Source organism: Drosophila erecta, unplaced genomic scaffold (genome assembly GCF_003286155.1).
Source record: "Drosophila erecta strain 14021-0224.00,06,07 unplaced genomic scaffold, DereRS2 tig00000365-arrow-arrow-pilon, whole genome shotgun sequence".
NCBI lineage: Eukaryota > Metazoa > Arthropoda > Insecta > Diptera > Drosophilidae > Drosophila > Drosophila erecta.
Genome location: NW_020825231.1, coordinates 350,081 through 364,694, shown reverse-complemented (window position 1 = coordinate 364,694; position 14,614 = coordinate 350,081).

Below are 14,614 nucleotides of genomic sequence, written 5' to 3'. Positions count from 1 at the left end.
CCATATTTGAAGGCTGGAGGGGTGCTTCTACGAGGGAGGTATTATGATGTTGCCGTCTAGATGGAAACAGATTATCGAACAAAACTGTAACACTTTTTATAAAGCATTGAATAAAGAGCAAAAAAAGCGGAAGGGAGATATTTGACAACCTATTATATTTTAATATGATTAAAATATATAGATGCTTATATACGGTGGAACAAAACTGTAACACTTTTTATAAAGCATTGAATAAAGAGCAAAAAAAAGCGGAAGGGAGATATTTGACAACCTATTATATTTTAATATGATTAAAATATAGATGCTTATATACGGTGAAAAAAAGAAAGCAGAAAGAAAAAAGAAATTAAACAATTAGGGAAGAACTGCATACCAGAAATAAAATATATATATATATATAATTATTTAGTGACATTTCCATAAGTCCCTTAGACTTAAGAACATGCCTACCTCTTTACACACACAAAAAGCATACCCAATACTACCCTACACCTCGCAAATGTAAATCTGCTGATACCGCAAACCCCATACTACCCTTTATGTACTCAGCCCCTAGATAAGAATAAAACTGTCACCAGAATCCCAGAACCAAGGCCAAGCGGAAAAACCCCAAGTAATACGAGTACAGGACAAATCACCCATTGGTAGACTAAACATTCTTTGCCTAATTGTCACGTTCCCACGTTCAAAGTTCGGACTCGCAAACTCGAAAACAAAAGTTTTAAGTTTCAAATAAACAAAATCTTAAAGAATCATAGAGCACTTGTATCCAAGAGCGAATGCACTTGAATCCGAGAGAAATGTAGATAACTCTAAAGCTCTCTCTAAAATCCTAGAATCCAAAGTCCATATTTGAAATGCTCGAACCCGAGGCTTGAACGTCAATCAATCTAGATCAATAAGTTGAGTTCAGTTTGAGACCTAATACTAATCGGTCGGTGTTCTTCAATAAAATTATACACCTTTGCAATATTTCGGTCAAATAAAAATATATTTTTTTTGACATACGGATGTTATGAACGTGTAATTATATATAGTAACATATCCATTATTACACCCACAACTCCCCATAAGATAATTATAAGCAACATACACTAGTATAAGCTCATATACACACATTAATGTATAAACACAAAATATCTAAGTCTAAGCACAAAATGTAATCAAAGAACGAGAGCCCTTCGATTAACCTTGGACACAGCGTCATGTTCCAAAGCCACCCTTTCTCACAGATCGCAAATCATAAACATAGACACGTCGCCTTATCATAAACATAGACACTTGCCGCCTTTATAAACACAGACTCTCGTCCCCTAATCATTTGCATTCGACCACTTGGCGAGCCAACTGAAATAATAAACTTTCGCGATCGACGCCTACGCACTTGTCCCAGGATTCTCCAATTACCCCTATTCTTCAGAAGACTCTCTTACAACAGGAAAATAGAGGTTTACAACCCAACTCTCTTAAACTTCGCTCTTTGGCTTCCCCAAATTGCCTATAAAACAGCAAGCTTGCCTCCATGCAGGAGTTCAGTACTGAGTACGTTATCAACCGCGATAACACCGCTTAAGCCAATTTAACTTTCCAATTTCGTGATGATCAAATGGCTCTTGTTCTTTCCATAAATGGAATTAATAAAAAGGTTTAATAAAATATAAAACTCAATCGTGTGTTTTTTTCATCAAACCCTCGGTCTGAATTCGTAAATGGCGCAGTCGGTAGGATAAAAAGAAAAAAAAAATTGTACGACTCGTTTACAAATATCAATCTAATGACAAAAGAGACTTGTACGACCAAGCTTATCTTTTTATGATTGAACCACGCGAATCGGCGCTAAGTGAACTTAAATCGTAATACAATAAAACTCTATTTATCCGCAAAAGAACTACGTATAATCGGTGGTTGCCACACAATAGTCAACCTACTGCACACGATTAATAAAAGTGTAAAAACAAAAAACCAAAAGACCAAAAGATTCTACAGAAACAAAAATCAACCATGGCAACCGAACAAATCCAACTATTATCAGAATCCCACTTGAATCAAGCCTTAAATCAAATTAGGCAAATACCTTCATTCAGTGGAGACATCCAAGAGCTCAGTGCCTTTATACGAAGGATAGAGTTCATACTCCAACTGTATCCAACAACGGACCCCAGACAAAAACATGTATTCTTCAGCGCAATAGAGATGCATCTTGCAGGAGATGCTCAACGAGTGTCACAATTATCTGGAGCAACAACCTGGCCCACTCTAATGAACGCACTCATCAGCGAATATAAAACACAAACACCATGTGAAGAATTACTCCGTCGCCTCTACAATACACCCTTCAACGGAAGTATCCGTAAGTTCGTCGAAGAATTAGAAACCAAATCATTCACAATATCAAATAAGCTTATGTTAGAAAATAACGTTAACAACACCTTATTATACACAATGCATTAAACAACACAGTTAAAGATGTGATCATGAGAAAATTGCCCGAAAGGTGATTTATGACCCTTGACATAACGACAGTATATAAACTCAAATAGCACAACAACGAAATAACCTTCAATGACCGAACGAAACACCAAAATAACTCCAATCCTAACACAAATCCACCCCAAACTTCTAAGAATAAAGGAAATTATCAAAATTTCGCGAATTATGTTATGCACAACACAAATAAATCAAGTCCCAACAATAATTCAAAAGCTATTGTATCAAACCAGCAGGTTATGCATGAATTTAAGCAAAAGCTAAATCAGGGTAGAGCCCAGAACCCTTTAAATTACCCACAACAAAATAGTAAGGCACCAAACCCTCCCGTCAAACGGCAGAGAGAAAGTGCTAGTGACCAATACAAAATGGACACAAGCGAAAATTTTCTTCAACCAGCCTCGGAATCAGAAAGCGATCCAGAGGAGTAGGTAATCCATTCCTAAATATTAAACTAAATAATATTACTCTCAAATGCCTAGTAGACACTGGTTCGTCTATCAATATTATGAAACAAAATTTCTTTAATTTCCCAATAAAATTCTCTAAAATGAAAGTCCACACTATAAATGGCACTATAGTATTGAACCAAAGCGTTTCATTGCATTCAAGCAAACTTTGTCCGACTAAACAAACGTTCTTTATTCACAATTTCTCAGAAAAATATGATCTACTATTAGGCAGAAACTATTTAGAGTTAACCAACACTCAAATTAACTATTCAACACAAACAGTCAACATAAATGGCTACTCATTTAAAATGTGGTACGATCACAAAGAAGGTGAAAATTTGACCTTCACAAGTACGATTAAACACTCTATTCATACAAAGCACGAAGACCCTATCTATAAAAAACCATATAAATACCCCCAAGCATTTGACCAAGAAGTTAATAAACAAATCAACGAAATGATAGAACAAAAAATAATTAGGAAATCAAAATCCCCCTATTGTTCTCCAATTTGGATTGTCCCAAAGAAAAGCGATGTTCTGGCAAACCAAAATTTCGATTGAACAACAGTCAACAACCAAAACCGCATTCTCAACAAAACATGGACATTACGAATATACTCGTATGCCTTTCGGTTTGAAAAATACACAAGCAACCTTTCAACGTTGCATCAATAACCTTCTAGAAGATTTAATCTATAAGGATTGTTTAGTCTACTTAGATGAAATTATCGTTTACTCCACTTCACTAGAGGAACACATAATGTCATTAAAAAGGGTATTTGATAAGCTACGATCAGCATATCTAAAATTGCAACTTGATAAATGTGATGTGTATACCGACAGACGGTATAAAACCAAACCCTAACAAAATAAATGCAATTGTTAACTTTCCTATCCCAAAAACTACAAAAAAAATAAAATCTTTCCTTGGACTCTGCGGATTCTACCGTAAGTTCATTCCCAATTTTGCAAAAATAGCAAAACCCATGACACTTAAATTGAAAATAGGAGCAACAATTAACACAAAAGATAATGACTACATATCCGCCTTCGAGAAACTTAAAGTACTCATTACGTCCGATCCGATCCTAATATATCCTAACTTCGAAAAGAAATTCTCATTAACGACAGACGCAAGTAATATAGCTATAGGCGCTGTATTATCTCAAGAACACAAACCTATTTGTTATGCAAGCAGAACTCTAAACGAACACGAACTTAACTATTCAGCAATAGAAAAAGAACTATTAGCTATAGTATGGGCAACAAAATATTTTAGATCTTACCTATTCGGTAGAAAATTCGACATATTAAGCGATCATAGGCCACTTGTATGGCTATGGAAGATAAAACTTAACGAATACGATTATAATATCCAATACCTACCTGGTAAAGAAAATCATGTCGCGGATGCTCTATCCAGAATTAAAATTCAAGAAAACTTCCTAGGAGAAGATGATCCAATCTCCCTTCCCACAGCAGCTACTATACATAGTGCATCAGAAGGTAACCAAAATCACGTTCCAATAACAGAAAGGCCCCTTAATTATTATAACAGACAATTCGAATTCATAAAAGACAATTTTGACGACGTCCAGATAATAAAATATTTCCATAAAACTAGAATAAAAATCAGTTAAAAAAAAATGACCGACACCCTTGCTAAAGACTTAATTAAAGAATACTTCTGTAATAAGAAAAGTGTTATTTAATTCCCCAATGAAATTGACTTTCAGATATTTCAAAATGCTTATATTCAAATCATAAGTCCCGTCAATTTCACTAAAACCATGAAAACCGGTAACAAACTAATAGACATTCAAACATATGCCCAATTCAAAGAAATCATTCTTAAAACACATAAAGAATATTTACACCCTGGCATAGAAAAACTAACACTTCAGTTCAAAGAACTTTATTATTACCCCGATTACCAAAAGCTTATCCAAAACATCATAAATGAATGTGAAATCTGTAACATCGCTAAAACCGAACACAGAAACACAAAATTAACTATCGAAACAACCTCAGAAACCTTTAACCCCAGAGACAAATATGTCATGGATTTCTACTTAATAAACAATAAACAATTCCTATCATGTATTGACATTTATTCTAAATACGCCTCCCTGATAGAAGTAAATAGTAGAGACTGGCTTGAAGCTAAAAGAGCTATTTTACGTATATTCAACGACATGGGTAAACCCATAGAAAAAAAAGCCGACAAAGACTCCGCTTTCATGTGTATCGTACTTAAACTGTGGTTAGATTCCGAAGGAGTAACGTTAAATATAACGACAAGTAAAAATGGAATTTCTGACATCGAGAGATTTCATAATTTCAAGCGAAAATGAACCCGAAACCCAATTCACAAAATTCGAGAAAATACTTTACGTATACAATCACAAAACAAAACACAACACAACTGGTCGAACACCAGCAGACATTTTTATTGTTGCAGGAACCCCTTGCTATAACACACAAGAAAATAAAGTGAACAAAATTAATAAACTCAATGAAACTAGACAACACTTTAGTATGGACAACAATTTCATAGATCAAAAACGACTAACCCATTCAAAAAGACAGGAAATTTAAGACAAATAGACGAAAAACATAAATATAATAACGATAATTCCAGGCCTACTCCCGAGCATGATACTCATGTTATGCCTCCTATCGACAATTAACACACAATACTTAGAAGTAACACCTATCCAGGCCAAAAACGGTTACCTAATCTTTCAAACCGGATCATTAGATTTACCAATAAACTATGAATATCACTACTTATCTGTTAATTTAACTAAAACCGAAAACACTTATGAAGAACTTATCAAGCAAGCTCAAATCTTTGAAACTCTACCACAAATTCAGTATCTAACAGAAAAACTTAACAGAGAAATGAACGGTATAAGAATTGCAAAACGTAGTAAACGCGGTCTCGCTAATTTTATAGGAACAATGTACAAATAATTATTCGGCACCTTAAATCAAGAAGATAAAGAAGAATTACAACAACAAATATGTGACATCTCTAAAAATAATGTACAAGTAAGCGAACTCAACCACGTAATAGAAACCATTAATAAAGGAATTGAATTGACCAATCATCTAAATAGTAACTTTGAAGGAGAACAAATGTTAGCCTTAGTAATTTTCAACCTACAACAATTCACTGAATACATAGAAGACATAGAACTTGGTTTGCAACTGACACGGTATCTTTAACCCAAAACTTTTGAAACACGATTCATTAACACACGTCAATTCTGAAAAAATTCTTAATATCAAAACTTCTGCTTGGCTTAAATCTGATAACACCAGTTTTTGAAATAATACCATACCCAGACGAAAACAGTAACATACTGACTGAAACAATACATGACAAATATTTTTTACACAATAATCAAACTTACACAGCAAGTTCCCTATGCTTGGTCATAAATAAATGTATAACAGGTATACTAAACCAACTCTCAACACAATGTAGATACAGTAAAACACATTCTGATTTTGAAATAAAATATGTAGAACCTAATATAATTACAACTTGGAACCTTCCCAAGACTATTTTAAACCAAAATTGTATTAATAGAGAAATTATAATAGAAGGTAACAATATGATAAAAACATTTAATTGTTCTGTTCAATTAGAAGATATATTAATTAGCAACACAATGTAAGATTAAACTCAAACTATAATAACGTAACAAAACTTGAACCACTAGAATACATTCACACAAAAGAAATAATCGAACAACACAATCAGACGAATAATATCTTTCAAATAATAACACTTACAGCATTAATCATACTAGTTATAATTGTTGCATTGTACTTTATTTATAAATATAAAACTATACCCCAAAAAATAATTGTAAAATTCAAAAATCAAACCCCAGAAAACGAAACTATTATACACCCTGAAACAGAAAACGTTGTACCCCAGGTAAATACCCCTGTATTGTACCCTAAAATAAGCGATTAACCTTGGACACAGCGTCATGTTCCAAAGCCACCCTTTCTCACAGATCGCAAATCATAAACATAGACACTTGTCGCCTTATCATAAACATAGACACTTGCCGCCTTTATAAACACAGACTCTCGTCCCCTAATCATTTGCATTCGACCACTTGGCGAGCCAACTGAAATAATAAACTTTCGCGATCGACGCCTACGCACTTGTCCCAGGATTCTCCAATTACCCCTATTCTTCTGAAGACTCTCTTACAACAGGAAAATAGAGGTTTACAACCCAACTCTCTTAAACTTCGCTCTTTGGCTTCCCCAAATTGCCTATAAAACAGCAAGCATGCCTCCATGCAGGAGTTCAGTACTGAGTACGTTATCAACCGCGATAACACCGCTTAAGCCAATTTAACTTTCCAATTTCGTGATGATCAAATGGCACTAGTTCTTTCCATAAATGGAATTAATAAAAAGGTTTAATAAAATATAAAACTCAATCGTGTATTTTTTTTATCAAACCCTCGGTCTGAATTCGTAAATATATACATATTTATGCAGCCATCAATCGCTGATCGCCGCTAATGCATCGCGCATTAAAATATGTAAACACTAAATATGCAATGAAACGAATATACTATTAAACCCGAAACTAAACCCCACTACCGAACTAAACCTATTTTTAGCAGCAATCAATCGCTGATTGCCGCTACATAATGCATCGCGCATTAAAATATGTAAACGCCAAATATGTGCCACAATAAAAAAAAAAAATAAATAATTTCGCATATTACACAAAGAAAAATTATACAAACATATTTAGGCGGCAATCAATCGCTGATAGCCGCTCATGCATCGCGCATAAATATGTGAATATAGCCACACTGAAAAAAAGGGGAAAGCATAACGAAACCAATGTGCCACAACTTAACAAATGCCAGTGCTCCGCCACCTAATTAATGTGGGCGTACATACTTGCATGCACGCCGCAGCGTCCGGCCGCTACATTGTGGACGGTGACGCATAACAACATAAACTGTACTCAATAAAATCACAAGTATATCACAAATATATATTTATTTATATATATATATATATATATATTTATATTATATATTATATATATATATTATATTATATATTATATATTATATTTTATATATATATTTATAATTTGAAGACCTATAGTTTTATATAAAAGTCCCACGGATTCTCAATATTTCATATATATATTTCTTTACCAATTATAAGTATTTTATTACATCGATATACCCATATAATATATATTATATATATTTTAATTTATATTTTAAAATTTTACTTATATATTTTTGCCAATTCACAACATTTATTATATTAATATACCCATATTCTCAATATTCCACATATATACATTTTACCAATTCTTAAAATCTTATACACATACTCACCCCTATATCCTAAGAATTTCTGGAAAACTCAAAGAGAGTAAAAAAAGTTCAAACAATCTAACTTGCAAATGTCCAAAAAGACAATTGTGGATAAGACAAAGTCTAGGCTAGGCCTTAGAAGCAGTAGTAGTCTACCCGAGATAAGGGAAGAAGAGGTCATAATCATGGATTCGAAAAACGCGTCCGGGGGTTCCAGGACTACTAGCCCGTCACCCCATGCAATTAACATGGGCAGTGCTAGTACTCTGCTGAATACCTCCATGAATACCTCGATAAATATGACACTGAACCCACAGGATAAATTGGCATTCGTAAAGCCGACCAAACGCCATACGGTCAATTATTACTACGTACTCTAAGAAATCAAATATTAGGGAACATGCAAGATACCAAGCTCGAGTGGGACAGTATCAGGGACACCTGAAGCGAATGTATGCATGCAAGAAAACGGAACCGATACTGATTGTGGAAATTCAAAACCAACCCGACGGACTCCCCTTCGGGAGACTATTCGGTGAAGTCACTCGACTCAGGAGTGAGTTGTTGGCACTGACCGCCGATTTGGATCAAGGGGTTAGTGCAGCCTCAAAAAGGGCCCTTTATGACGGAGCATTCTCGGTCGAAAACGGCCATTACGAATTTACCAGGATGCCCTTCGGTCTGAGGAACGACCCCGCTACATTTCAACGCGTCATGGATAACGTCCTAGGCACACTAATAGGAGATATCTGTATAGTCTACCTGGACGATATCATAATATTCTCCGCTTCACTCCAAAAACATTTGGACGATGTAAGCTCCGTCTTAAAAAAACTGCGTACGGTAAACCTCAAAATCCAACTCACCAAATCCAATTTCCTTCGGAAAGAAATAGACTTCCTGGGTCACGTGGTCACCCAGGAGGGTATTAAGCCGAATCCGAATAAAATCACCTTTATCAAGGAATTTCCCTGCTCCAAGACCCGCAGACAAATCAAGTCCTTCCTGGGACTCATAGGTTATTACCGGAAATTCATAAGAGATTTCGCTCGAATTACCAAACCGCTGACAAAACAATTAAAAGGTGGGAAGTCGGTAGTAATCGATGAGGAATTCCGCGAAGCCTTTGAATTCTGTAAAACTCTCATCGTTAACGACCCCATTTTAAGACATCCGTACTTTACCATACCCTTCACTTTGACAACGGACGCAAGTAGCGTCGCATTGGGAGCGGTACTGTCACAAGGACCAAAAACTTGTGACAGCCCAATCTGCTTCGCGAGCAGAACCCTTAATGAAGCAGAATCCCGTTACTCGACGGTGGAAAAGGAAATGCTGGGGATCGTCTGGGCAGTGAAATACTTCCGACCGTACCTCTACGGTCGTAAATTCAAACTAATCACCGATCACAAACCCTTATTGGGCCTCAAAAATTTTAATGGCTAGAACGCGAAACTTATCCGTTGGAGGGACGCCCTGAGTGAATACGAATATGAATTAGAGCATGAAAAAGGCTCACAAAATGTAAGCAGGGTGGAACCGAACACCCACGTGAATATTTCGGTGCCGAACGACCCGGGAGACATCCCAGTGTCCCAGAGCCCACTCAATGTCTTTAGTAGCCTGTATACTATACCTTTACAATTTCACCAGACCCATCACAAACGGTATGTGCACCATTTAGAAACAAGATCAGGAGACAAATATCCGAGCCTCTCCTTACTTAGAGATAGTTTCGGATATTTTAAAAAATCTATTGAAACCAAGATGTTGACCGTGTAGATATCCGTAAGCAAGATATCTAATGGTCCGTTCGGGATTTCGGGCAGTTTGTAAGTTGGTTTCTGTGGGTGCCTGCCACGAAATACGTTTTTACGGACTTCCTAACAATATGACATTGAATTGCAGTAGTAATAGAAATTGTAAGTAGTAACTCGACAGTCGAAAGGCTCCATTCAACTCTTACGGAAATCTACCGAATCATCCTCGCAAAAATAAAAGAAATGAAACTAGACCTGGATCATGAAGAAGTTCTATCTTATAACAACGCGATACACTCGAGCACGAACTTAACACCGTTCGAACTCTTCAGTGGTCGCACCCATGTTTTCGAGAAGACAGTCAAGTTCAACAATGGACATGACTTCTTGAACAAACTCCACGAATTTCGAACTAAAATCTATCCGGAGGCCGAGAGACACCAAGAAGAAATTGCCGTAAAACGCACAACTAAACTCAACGAAACGAGGGAAGATCCGCCTGCTTTACCTACTGGAAGCTCGGTCTTTCGAAATGAGAACAGGAGGAATAAAATAACACCCCTTTTCACGAGGCATACAGTACTAAGGGACAGCAAACATACACTTCACACGACGCGAAATCAGAAAATACACAAACTAAAAATTAGGAAGTTTTCCTTACCACCAACGACTAACTAGAAACATTTAGCTGACGTCTATTACAGGCTGACGATGACTAACGCCACGGAACTGACACTCGAACCATTGACCAACGACAAAGCTTTAGTAAAAGTCGAACTAGGAACTGCCAGATCGGTGTCGTCGTTCACAACAATACAACCTATAATACACCTGACCGAGTACGAAGTGCAGCTGAAAGGTTGTACAAGCTCATAGAGGACCTTCCGAGCAAATCGGAGGCCACAAGCCTCAAGTCCCTATTACTCGCTAAACTGGACCTAATTAACCAAAGGTTAGCCTCACTCACCCAACATTAACAGCGGTAGAACTAGAAGAGGTTTGATAAACGGCTTAGGTACGATAGTGAAAGCAGTCAGTGGAAATATGGACGCCACCGACGAGGACAGAATAAACAAACAACTATCACAACTAAATATCAGTGCAGAAAAAACAAGTCAATTTAAAAACGAAACAAAAATCAGATTCGGGGAAATAGCGGCCCACATTAATAGAGAACAAGAGTTAATGAGTAGGATCATTAACTCAAATCAAAATAAAATTTTCAAAGAATTAAACACAGGGCATAGGGACATAGAACTGGACCGTCTTATCCACAGGATAAATATCAACTTAGACCTCCTTTATGCTCATTTAACAAACATAGCGGGAAGTGTTTTATTCGCAAAATTAGGAATAATTCCTAAATATATGTAAACAATTTTGAAATAACTAAAATCAGAAATTCTTTAACGGAAGAGGGATTGGAGATCAAGGCGGACCATGAGGTCTACGTATTATTGTCACTCCAAAGAATAGACCCAAATGTTCGAAATTAAAACCCCAATTTTGTCTACCACAAATTATAAATTGTATCGAATTATAGCAATACCGTTCAACGGTACACAAATTGTACCACCCAACCACCCAACACCCACCCCACCCTACCCAATCGGTTGGCAAATATCTCTCTTCCGCTTTTTTGCTCTTTATTCAATGCTTTATATAAAGTGTTACAGTGATCGGATTTAGTTCAAATATGCGCCGTTTTGTTCGATAATCTGTTTCCATCTAGACGGCAATATAATATCATAATCATAATACCTCCCTTGTAGAAGCCCCCCTCCTTATTTGCGAAGAACTCGGACAGCCACTTTTCACAAGCCTCTTTTGAGTTCAACCTTACACCACCAAGGGTATTCGCTATGGACAGGAACAGGTGGTAATCACTTGGCGCTATGTCCGGGCTATATGGTGGATGCGATAAAACCTCCCATCCCAGCTCCCGTAGCTTCTGACGAGTCATCAACGAAGTGTGTGGTCTGGCGTTGTCCTGGTGGAACACTACACCCTTCCTGTTAACCAATTCTGGACGCTTCTGGTCGATCGCCTGCTTCAAGCGGTCCAGTTGTTCGCAGTAGATGGTAGAATTAAGCGTCTGGCCATATGGGAGCAGCTCATAGTGGATGATTCCCTTCCAATCCCACCAAACACACAGCAAAACCTTCCTGGCCGTCAATCCCGGCTTGGCCACTGTTTGGGACGATTCACCGGCCTTCGACCACGACCGTTTTCGCTTGATATTGTCGTATGTGATCCATTTTTCGTCGCCAGTCACCATCCGCTTCAAGAATGGGTCGAGTTCGTTCCGTTTCAGCAGCATATCGCAGGCGTTGATTCGGTCCAGAAGGTTTTTTTGCGTCAAATCATGCGGCACCCAAACATCAAGCTTTTTTTTGTATCCAGCCTTCTGCAGATGGTTTAAAATGGTTTGGTGACTAACTCCCATCTCCTGGGCGATGTCACGAGATGCCACATGCCGGTCTAACTCGATGTATTCCATGATTTGATCGGTATTTGTCGTCACAGGTCTTCCGCCGGCTGACTTATCCATGGTGTCGTTTTCACCGGCTCTGAATCGTCGAAACCATTCCTCCGCGGTTCGAAGTGATAGAGTACCATCCCCCAAAACACCATTAATCTCACGGAACGTTTCTCTAGCGGATTTGCCTTTAACGAAGGAAAACTATAAAATAGCGCGAATTTCGGCGTTAGTGAACTCCATGCTTACACGTCTATAACGTCTATAACCTTTCAAATTATGTATAGGATTGCCAGATACGAGCTCTGTAGCGCTTTGTACATAGTCGCGAAATTCAAAAGACAAAAAGGCGGAAGGGAGATATTTGCCAAACTAATATCTAATATCAGAGAACCCAATTCTTAAAGTACTCGATTTTACAAAGAAATTTACATTAACAGAAACAAGCGATGTCGCTTTGGGAGCTGTACTCTCACAAGAGGGATACCCACTTAGTTACATTAGCCGAACGCTTAATGAGCACGAAGCGCTTACAGCACAATTGAAAAAGAACTCTTAGCAATAGTGTGGGCGACAAAAACTTTTCGACACTACCTACTTGGAAGACACTTTGAAATATCCAGTGACCACCAACCACTTAGCTGGTTGTACCGCATGAAAGACCCAAATTCAAAACTCACCAGATGGAGAGTAAAATTATCCGAATTCGATTTTGACATAAAGTATATAAAAGGAAAAGAAAATTGCGTAGCAGACGCCCTGTCCAGAATAAAAATTGAGGAAACATACTTGAGCGAACAAACCCAACATAGTGCAGAGGAAGACAATAGCGACTTAATCTTTATTACAGAAAGACCAATAAACACATTTAACAGACAGGCAATATTTTCAAAAGGACCACCAGACATCAAAGTTACTAAATATTTTAAAAAACAAATCCTTCAAATATTTTATTACACTATGACCAGAGAAAAAGCTGAACAATATTTGATAGACCATTTTTGCGGTACGAAGAGTGCGTTGTACATTGAGAGTGACACAGATTTCGAAGTCATTCAGGCCGCACACAAACAAACCATGAACACCAAATATACAAAAATCTTACGCAGCTCAATTTTTTTGAAAAACATAACCACTTACGCAGAATTTAAAGAATTGATCTTGACTACTCATGAAAAACTTCTACATCCAGGCAAACAAAATACAAATAAACTTTTCGGAGAAACTTACTATTTCCCTAATAGCCAGCTACTTATCCAGAATATAATAAACGAATGCTATACTTGCAATCTTGCAAAAACAGAGCACCGCAGCACAGACATGCCAATGAAAACCACACCCAAACCAGAACATTGCGGCGAAAAATTCATGATAGACATTTATTCATCTGAAGGCAAACATTACGTTAGTTGCATGGATATTTATTCAAAATTTGCCACATTAGAAGAAATAAAAACAAAAGACAGCAATGCAAAAATGCGCTTATGCGTATATTTAACCAGCTTGGCAAACCAAAATTACTAAAGGCAGACAGAGACGGCGCATTTTCCAGTTTGGCCCTAAAGCGATGGCTGGAGAGTGAGGAAGTTGAATTGCAGCTTAACACAACAAAAACTGGTGTGGCGGACATAGAGAGACTACATAAAACAATTCATGAAAAGATTCGCATAATCAAAACATCCGACGACGACGAAACCAAATTAAGTAAAAAAGAAACAATACTTAACATATACAATCACAAGACCAAACACGATACCACTGGACAGAGGCAAATTTAAACCAACTAAAAATGTAGAACAGACAGACTCTGACCATTACAAAATCACTAATAGAAATAGAGTCACTCACTACTACAAAACACAACAAATTCACACAGCAAATTCAAATTAATAATATTGACACCAACCACGGATATCTCCTTTTTTCCGATAAGCCAGTCCAGATACCATCCTCCTTTGAACATCATTGCTTGAGAATCAATTTAACTGAAATAGACATTGTGGCCGACTATTTTGAGAAAAGGCTACAAACTAATTACCATGCACCCCAGGTC